Here is a 10,630-nt window from a genome sequence, read left to right on the forward strand (position 1 = left end):
GACAGTTGAGAGGCGGGACCAAAGAGCCAGAGCTCAACCCCCTCAAGCACAACTAGGTGAGTACACAGGAGGAGGAGGAGCGCCAGGAGGCACACTGCTACAGACTCCAAGACAAATCCAATTGCCTAAGTATTGGGCACATGGTGAGGGCTGTAAGTGGCAAGCCCAAGGTTACATGAAGGTGTAGGGAAGTTTTTGGAAAGTAACTGAGAGACAATAAATAAGTGCAAGTGAAAAATCTGGGTTGGAAAAGTTGATATTCCACTTCAGAGGAATGTCAACAACAAAGATGGCCGCCACCGCAGGGAAGGACTACACACTGTTATCTATCTAGTTCAGCAAGGCTCGTGTCAGCACTGGAACATATCTAAGAGTAAGGTTACTGTTCATGTGTTTGATACACCAGGATGCTCCTAGTAGACACAACATTACTACAGGAAAATACGACCATAATTTATTGACTTAGTTGCGTTAGTTTAGGTTAGGTTAAGATAGGTTAGGTTAGGTAGGGTTGGTTAGGTTCGGTCATATATCTACGTTAGTTTTAACTCAAATTTAAACAAATTAACTTATACATAATGAAATGGAGAGATTTATCATTTCATAAGAAAAAAATTGGAGAAATATATAAATTCAGGAAAACTTGGCTTATTAGGCAAATCGGGCCGTGCATTGTAGGCCGAGTACGACGTTCTGGCAACTAGGTACAACATATATATATATATATATATATATATATATATATATATATATATATATATATATATATAATATATATATATATAATATATATAATTATATATATATATAATTATATATATAATATACACATTCTGGCATATGAACTAAGACATAAAGATTCCTAAATGGTTTATATGACTGTATAAAATGCTTCAACAAGCTGGCAAGGTCCACTGGACACATCTCTCGCCGCCTCACTCACACATCCGCTTCACAAATACTTCACCTTCACTCAACAGGCAGCCATCTTCCCTCATACACTATACACCATAATACACCACACCCTACACACACTAATACATCATAAAACATAATACAGCAGCCCACCAAATGTACATGAGAGACACTATGCAAATCCCTGGCATTCTATGCTAACACCACTCCTACAGCCTGTGATGGGCGATAAGCATGTGGGAGCCGGTCTGCCGAGCGGACAGCACGCGGTACTTGTGATCCTGTGGTCCTGGGTTCGATCCCAGGCGCCGGCGAAAAACATTGGGCAGAGTTTCTTTCACCCTATGCCCCTGTTACCTAGCAGTAAAATAGGTACGTACCTGGGTGTTAGTCAGCTGTCACGGGCTGCTTCCTGGGGGTGGAGGCCTGGTCGAGGACCGGGCCGCGGGGACACTAAAGCCCCGAAATCATCTCAAGATAACCTCAAGATAACAGATGCGTCACTAGTATTGTACCTGTGATCGACACACACCAACAGATGAATGTTTGGAAGGATTCCCAGCACAGGATATAGTTAAAGGTGATTTTCTTAGCAGGTTAGTGGTTATTGACGACCTGCTGAAGAATGATGAAGAAATGGTAATTAGCTAAATGCTTAGCTAAATGAATTGTGGGGTTCAGCCCCTGAGCCCATTATGTGCCTCTGTAACCCTTTCCTCTACCGCCCACATGATGGGTATGGGGTGCATGATAAATGAACTAAACTAATGGTAATTAAATTAGAACAAGAAAATTAACGTCTCAACATTAAGTTTTGTAATTTAAAAGTAAGTTTTTTCCCCAGCAAGGTAAGGAAATTACCAAGTTGATTGAGGAGGTGAGGATAGATAAGGAGCACATCAAGGCACTAGTGAAAGATAATGAGTCATGGACAGTGAAGAATGGTGAAGTTGAAGACATTAATAAGAAAATACAATGTACGGTAGTTAAGATTTTTATGATTATCACTACACATAACTGGCCGACCCCTCACAGTGTTCAAGATTATCACTACACATAACTGGCCGACCCCTCACAGTGTTCAAGATTATCACTACACATAACTGGCCGACCCCTCACAGTGTTCAAGATTATCACTACACATAACTGGCCGACCCCTCACAGTGTTCAAGATTATCACTACACATAACTGGCCGACCCCTCACAGTGTTCAAGATTATCACTACACATAACTGGCCGACCCCTCACAGTGTTCAAGATTATCACTACACATAACTGGCCGACCCCTCACAGTGTTCAAGATTATCACTACACATAACTGGCCGACCCCTCACAGTGTTCAAGATTATCACTACACATAACTGGCCGACCCCTCACAGTGTTCAAGATTATCACTACACATAACTGGCCGACCCCTCACAGTGTTCAAGATTATCACTACACATAACTGGCCGACCCCTCACAGTGTTCAAGATTATCACTACACATAACTGGCCGACCCCTCACAGTGTTCAAGATTATCACTACACATAACTGGCCGACCCCTCACAGTGTTCAAGATTATCACTACACATAACTGGCCGACCCCTCACAGTGTTCAAGATTATCACTACACATAACTGGCCGACCCCTCACAGTGTTCAAGATTATCACTACACATAACTGGCCGACCCCTCACAGTGTTCAAGATTATCACTACACATAACTGGCCGACCCCTCACAGTGTTCAAGATTATCACTACACATAACTGGCCGACCCCTCACAGTGTTCAAGATTATCACTACACATAACTGGCCGACCCCTCACAGTGTTCAAGATTATCACTACACATAACTGGCCGACCCCTCACAGTGTTCAAGATTATCACTACACATAACTGGCCGACCCCTCACAGTGTTCAAGATTATCACTACACATAACTGGCCGACCCCTCACAGTGTTCAAGATTATCACTACACATAACTGGCCGACCCCTCACAGTGTTCAAGATTATCACTACACATAACTGGCCGACCCTCACAGTGTTCAAGATTATCACTACACATAACTGGCCGACCCTCACAGTGTTCAAGATTATCACTACACATAACTGGCCGACCCCTCACAGTGTTCAAGATTATCACTACACATAACTGGCCGACCCCTCACAGTGTTCAAGATTATCACTACACATAACTGGCCGACCCCTCACAGTGTTCAAGATTATCACTACACATAACTGGCCGACCCCTCACAGTGTTCAAGATTATCACTACACATAACTGGCCGACCCTCACAGTGTTCAAGATTATCACTACACATAACTGGCCGACCCCTCACAGTGTTCAAGATTATCACTACACATAACTGGCCGACCCTCACAGTGTTCAAGATTATCACTACACATAACTGGCCGACCCCTCACAGTGTTCAAGATTATCACTACACATAACTGGCCGACCCCTCACAGTGTTCAAGATTATCACTACACATAACTGGCCGACCCTCACAGTGTTCAAGATTATCACTACACATAACTGGCCGACCCTCACAGTGTTCAAGATTATCACTACACATAACTGGCCGACCCCTCACAGTGTTCAAGATTATCACTACACATAACTGGCCGACCCTCACAGTGTTCAAGATTATCACTACACATAACTGGCCGACCCCTCACAGTGTTCAAGATTATCACTACACATAACTGGCCGACCCCTCACAGTGTTCAAGATTATCACTACACATAACTGGCCGACCCCTCACAGTGTTCAAGATTATCACTACACATAACTGGCCGACCCCTCACAGTGTTCAAGATTATCACTACACATAACTGGCCGACCCCTCACAGTGTTCAAGATTATCACTACACATAACTGGCCGACCCCTCACAGTGTTCAAGATTATCACTACACATAACTGGCCGACCCCCTCACAGTGTTCAAGATTATCACTACACATAACTGGCCGACCCCTCACAGTGTTCAAGATTATCACTACACATAACTGGCCGACCCTCACAGTGTTCAAGATTATCACTACACATAACTGGCCGACCCCTCACAGTGTTCAAGATTATCACTACACATAACTGGCCGACCCCTCACAGTGTTCAAGATTATCACTACACATAACTGGCCGACCCCTCACAGTGTTCAAGATTATCACTACACATAACTGGCCGACCCCTCACAGTGTTCAAGATTATCACTACACATAACTGGCCGACCCCCTCACAGTGTTCAAGATTATCACTACACATAACTGGCCGACCCCTCACAGTGTTCAAGATTATCACTACACATAACTGGCCGACCCCTCACAGTGTTCAAGATTATCACTACACATAACTGGCCGACCCCTCACAGTGTTCAAGATTATCACTACACATAACTGGCCGACCCCTCACAGTGTTCAAGATTATCACTACACATAACTGGCCGACCCCTCACAGTGTTCAAGATTATCACTACACATAACTGGCCGACCCTCACAGTGTTCAAGATTATCACTACACATAACTGGCCGACCCTCACAGTGTTCAAGATTATCACTACACATAACTGGCCGACCCCTCACAGTGTTCAAGATTATCACTACACATAACTGGCCGACCCCTCACAGTGTTCAAGATTATCACTACACATAACTGGCCGACCCTCACAGTGTTCAAGATTATCACTACACATAACTGGCCGACCCCTCACAGTGTTCAAGATTATCACTACACATAACTGGCCGACCCTCACAGTGTTCAAGATTATCACTACACATAACTGGCCGACCCCTCACAGTGTTCAAGATTATCACTACACATAACTGGCCGACCCCTCACAGTGTTCAAGATTATCACTACACATAACTGGCCGACCCTCACAGTGTTCAAGATTATCACTACACATAACTGGCCGACCCCTCACAGTGTTCAAGATTATCACTACACATAACTGGCCGACCCCTCACAGTGTTCAAGAGAGAACTTGGTAAAACACCTCCAAAGAATACCTGATCAACCAGGCTGTGATTCATACGTCAAGCTGCGAGCAGCCGCGTCCAACAGCCTGGTTGACCAATCCAGCAACCAGGAGGCCTGGTCGACGACTGGGCCACGGGGTTGCTAAGCCCCGAAATCACCTCAAGGTAATTGCAAGGTAAAGGTAACGAGCCACAGAAAGAGCACTGGGAAGGGGTCAGGATAAGGGATGGGACGAGGGGAAAGGAATGGTGCCCAACCACTTGTGGACGGTCGGGTATTGAACGCCGACCTGCATGAAGCGAGACCGTCGCTCTACCGTCCAGTCCAAGTGGTTGGGTTGTGAGTGGATCTGTGCTGATGACAGGGAAATTAGCGCAATATGCAGGAGGGAGAGCAAGTCGGTGTTCAGTGAACATTAATGACACTTGCCACCCACGGTATAATTGCATTCTCCAGGAGCGGGACAACCAGCTGTGGGCAACACTGTAACAGTACTAGCTCTTGCACCGGCACGTCCATCACGCTCCACACACACACACACACACACACACACACACACACACACACACACTCACTCACTCACTCACTCACTCACTCACTCACTCACTCACTCACTGAATGACTGTCATGCCCTTCAAGAAGACCTGGACAAAATAAGTACATGGAGCACCACTTGGCAAATGGAATTTAATGTTAATAAATGTCATGTTATGGAATGTGGAATAGGAGAACATAGACCCCATACAACCTATATATTATGTGAGAAATCTTTAAAGAATTCTGATAAAGAAAGAGATCTAGGGGTGGTTCTAGATAGAAAACTATCACCTGAGGACCACATAAAGAATATTGTGCAAGGAGCCTATGCGATGCTTTCTAACTTCAGAATTGCATTTAAATACATGGATGGCGATATACTAAAGAAATTGTTCATGACTTTTGTTAGGCCAAAGCTAGAATATGCAGCTGTTGTGTGGTGCCCATATCTTAAGAAGCACATCAACAAACTGGAAAAGGTGCAAAGACATGCTACTAAGTGGCTCCCAGAACTGAAGGGCAAGAGCTACGAGGAGAGGTTGGAAGCATTAAACATGCCAAAACTAGAAGACAGAAGAAAAAGAGGTGATATGATCACTACGTACAAAATAGTAACAGGAATTGATAAAATCGACAGGGAAGGATTCCTGAGACCTGACACTTCAAGAACAAGAGGTCATAGATTTAAACTAGCTAAACACAGATGCCGAAGAAATATAAGAAAATTCACCTTCGCAAATAGAGTGGTAGACGGTTGGAACAAATTAAGTGAGAAGGTGGTGGAGGCCAAGACCGTCAGTAGTTTCAAAGCGTTATATGACAAAGAGTGCTGGGAAGACGGGACACCACGAGCGTAGCTCTCATCCTGTAACTACACTTAGGTAATTACACTTAGGTAATTACACACACACACACACACACACACACACACACACACACACACACACACACACACACACACACACACACACACACACACACACACACTCACTCACACTCTCTCTCTCTCTCTCTCTCTCTCTCTCTCTCTCTCTCTCTCTCTCTCTCTCTCTCTCTCTCTCTCTCTCTCTCTCTCTCTCTCTCTCTCTCTCTATAAAAGAATTTATTTTTAGAATTCATGAATTCTGGAGCTTGAACTAATGGTGAAGGATTTTCCTAATTCCCGACCTTGCGGATGTGTAGAGACCTTACACCTGCCACACACCTGCTTGCCCCCACACACACCTGCTTGCCCCACACACACCCGTTTAACCCCCCCACACCTAAAATATTTGCAGCACCTTAAAAGCTTTCAAATTCTAACCATTGAAGTGTGGCGGGAAAGACATACTGTCCTCCATACCTGGAATATACTCCAGGAACCGACTCAACCTGTGCGCACTGTGCAACCTGTGCGCACTGTGCAACCTGTGCACACTCAGGACACTCCAGAGGAGAGCGACAGGCCCCGATAGAGAAGCCCTGAGAGCCCTATTTTAATATACACGCCTGAAAGTTTCTTAATGACCTTTTTTTTTTGCAAATATTCAAGAAATTGCTATCAGGTCTGAAGTGGTTCCTTGAATTCCTGGCCAGATCAGCCGGCCTGCGGGGCTTTTGGGGTCCCAATGTGGGCGGTAATCCCTAGTTCATCAACTGGTGGGGTGACCCGCAGCTACACCTGCAACTTACACAGGTTATGCTGCTACACCTGAACCCGTGCATATGTAGGCTACACCTGAAGGCTGCATGGCCACACCTGGAGAGTACACGGAAGGGTAGTACACTCAAATGATATATGTGACCCAAACCTCACTGGACTTTGAAGTAGCTATGTACAGTATGGCCGTGTGCAGTATGGCCGTGTGCAGTATGGCCGTGTACAGTATGGCCGTGTGCAGTATGGCCGTGTACAGTATGGCCGTGTGCAGTATGGCCGTGTGCAATATGGCCGTGTACAGTATGACCGTGTACAGTATGGCCGTGTGCAGTATGGCCGTGTGCAGTATGGCCGTGTGCAGTATGCCCGTGTACAGTATGGCCGTGTACAGTATGGCCGTGTACAGTATGGCCGTGTGCAGTATGGCCGTGTACAGTATGGCCGTGTGCAGTATGGCCGTGTGCAGTATGGCCGTGTGCAGTATGGCCGTGTGCAGTATGGCCGTGTACAGTATGCCCGTGTACAGTTTGGCCGTGTACAGTATGGCCGTGTACAGTATGGCCGTGTGCAGTATGGACGTGTACAGTATGACCGTGTACAGTATGGCCGTGTGCAGTATGGCCGTGTGCAGTATGGCCGTGTGCAGTATGCCCGTGTACAGTATGGCCGTGTGCAGTATGGCCGTGTACAGTATGGCCGTGTACAGTATGGCCGTGTACAGTATGGCCGTGTACAGTATGGCCGTGTGCAGTATGGCCGTGTGCAGTATGGCCGTGTGCAGTATGGCCGTGTGCAGTATGGCCGTGTACAGTATGGCCGTGTACAGCATGCCCGTGTACAGTATGGCCGTGTACAGTATGGCCGTGTACAGTATGGCCGTGTACAGTATGGCCGTGTACAGTATGGCCGTGTACAGTATGGCCGTGTACAGTATGCCCGTGTACAGTTTGGCCGTGTACAGTATGGCCGTGTGCAGTATGGCCGTGTGCAGTATGGCCGTGTACAGTATGGCCGTGTACAGTATGACCGTGTGCAGTATGGCCGTGTACAGTATGGCCGTGTACAGTATGGCCGTGTGCAGTATGGCCGTGTACAGTATGGCCGTGTGCAGTATGGCCGTGTGCAGTATGGCCGTGTACAGTATGGCCGTGTACAGTATGGCCGTGTGCAGTATGGCCGTGTACAGTATGGCCGTGTACAGTAGCCATGCACTCTGCAACAGTATGCCCGGATCCATAGAATTCCAGATACATCAAGAATTGTACAACTCTACTATCACAAGGCCCTTAACATTATTAGGAGATAAGGCATGCTTAAAACAGTAGAGATCGCACCACTCCATAAAGAAGGGAATAAAGCAAAGTAAACAAAATAAATAAAAATATTATAGACCGATTACACTAACATCACACATCGTAAAATATTTTGAAAGTGTTAAGAAATAAGATCACAAAACACATGGCATCACGGCGTCTCCATAACCCTGGACAACACGGGTTCAGAATAGGGGTTATCTTGAGGTTATCTTGAGATTATTTCGGGGCTTAGTGTCCCCGCGGCCCGGTCCTCGACCAGGCCTCCACCCCTAGGAAGCAGCCCGTGACAGCTGACTAACTCACAGGTACTTATTTACTGCTAGGTAACAGGGGCTTAGGGTAAAAGAAACTCTGCCCATTGTTTCTCGCCGGCGCCCGGGATCGAACCAGGGACCACAGGATCACGCGTCCAGTGTTCTGTCCGCTCAGCCACCGGCTCCACTCCGCTCAACAGGGCGCTCCTGTTGCTGGACCACTATGACATGGTCATAGGTGCAATAGAATAGAAGCAGAACACTGATGTAATATACGCAGATTTCGTTAAAGCTTTCGACACGTGTGACCATGATGGTGTTATTGCACACAAAATGCGCTCAAAATAAATTAGTAGCAAAATACGAAGATTAGTTGTAAATTTCCTAACGAACAGAATCCCGTGTGTGATAGTCAACACAGTCAAATCCGGATCATCCACCGTGATCCATTACTTTCCCTCTCTCATACCGGACACAAACCGTATTCCCGTATCATTCTTTACAGATGACGCTATGAGGTTTATAAGAGTAGATAATATAGAGGACGCGGCGAACTTACACTGATGTAAATCACGTGTTTCAATACGTCACAAAAAATATGTCCACTGAAAATAAATTCCAGCTCTTGTATTATGTAAAAGTGAAAATGTAAAACTGGAAATATATAAAATGCACTCAAATCACACTTAAGACCGTAAGACAGTATACAAGATGTTTGGGTAATCACGTGGGAAGACCTTACCCTTAGAGAACACCAAAAAGTAGCTGTCACGACTGCAAGAACAATGACAGGTTGGATATCAAGGACCTTCCAAACAAGGGACACCATACCAATGATACTTTTTAAGACATTAATGTTCTCAAGGGTGGAATATTGTTGCGCACTAACAGCCCCATTCAGAGCCGGAGAAATTGCTGACCTGGAGAGCGTGCAGAGATCTTTGACGGCTAGAAGCCGCGCAGTAACACATCTACATTATTGGAACTGTTTAAAGTTAATATATCTGTGTTCTCTTGAGCGCAGGCGGGAGAAATGCATTATAACTTACACAGACGATATTAAGAGGGACTGGTTCCAAATCAGGACACAGAAATAGCATCTCCTAATACTAGGAGGCATGGCAGGATGTGCAAAATAGCCCATTTGAAAAGCAGAGGTGCAATAGGTTATCTTGAGAGAGAATTCTATCAACATCATATGTGCAAGATTTCAACACTCCTCCTTACGGTACTAAAAGAGAACTTCATAAGCACCTCCAAAAGATACCTGATCAACCAAGCTATGGGGTCAGGCTGCCAGCAGCCACGTCCAACAGTGTAGTTTACCAGAGCACCCAGCGGGCCGTGGGGACGGTGATCCTCGGAACCAACTCAATGCAACACTTGGCACTGATATTTTCACCTTAGATGATTCGGATTTCACTGTGTTGACTGTTACCCACTGGGTTGTGTTCGTTAGAAAAGTGAAGATTTATGAACAAATCCACAAGGGCCGTGACGAGGGTTCGAACCTACGTCTGAGAGGATCCCAGACGTCTGGGATCCTCTCGGACGTAGGTTACAGTGGTCCAGCAGTTGTGGGAGGCAACACTGCTCCTCCACGAGGCTACACTGGTAGCCAACACTACCACACCTGGAGGCTACACTGGTAGCCAACACTACCACACCTGGAGGCTACACTGGTAGCCAACACTACCACACCTGGAGGCTACACTGGTAGCCAACACTACCACACCTGGAGGCTACACTAGTAGCCAACACTACCACACCTGGAGGCTACACTGGCCGGCGCCGCTACACCACGAGGGTGTACCGTGCCGCTGCCAGCACCTTATCAACCAGGTGATAAGTTATCACCCACTCTCTGGATCGTAACAAACCCGTAAACCACATCCCCGAGCACATCACTTCAGTCAGGTTTCCACTTGCGTGTAACTGCTCTCCTTAATATACAATGTCTTCCCAGACGTTTCCTCGAGCGTGTTCTGATAGCACCAGGAATGGTTATCA

The 10,630-nt window shown here is 46.2% G+C and overlaps 1 protein-coding gene across 6 annotated transcripts in view; it reads left to right on the top strand.

The window, feature by feature from the left end:
• Positions 1–10,630, top strand: part of ATP8B (ATPase phospholipid transporting 8B) — a 405,277-nt gene that overhangs the window by 43,146 nt on the left and 351,501 nt on the right. The window contains exon 1 of one of the 6 annotated variants that reach the window (XM_069331138.1): positions 10,527–10,630. This exon is cut by the window's right edge and continues 232 nt beyond it. The exons of 3 other annotated variants lie outside the window; for them this stretch is intronic. The gene's annotated coding sequence lies outside the window, so the exon portion shown is untranslated. Of the gene's footprint in view, positions 1–10,526 lie in introns of those variants that run through there. 2 more of the 6 variants (XM_069331134.1, XM_069331132.1) reach the window with 2 other exon arrangements.

Source organism: Procambarus clarkii, chromosome 25 (genome assembly GCF_040958095.1).
Source record: "Procambarus clarkii isolate CNS0578487 chromosome 25, FALCON_Pclarkii_2.0, whole genome shotgun sequence".
Classification (NCBI taxonomy): Eukaryota; Metazoa; Arthropoda; class Malacostraca; order Decapoda; family Cambaridae; genus Procambarus; species Procambarus clarkii.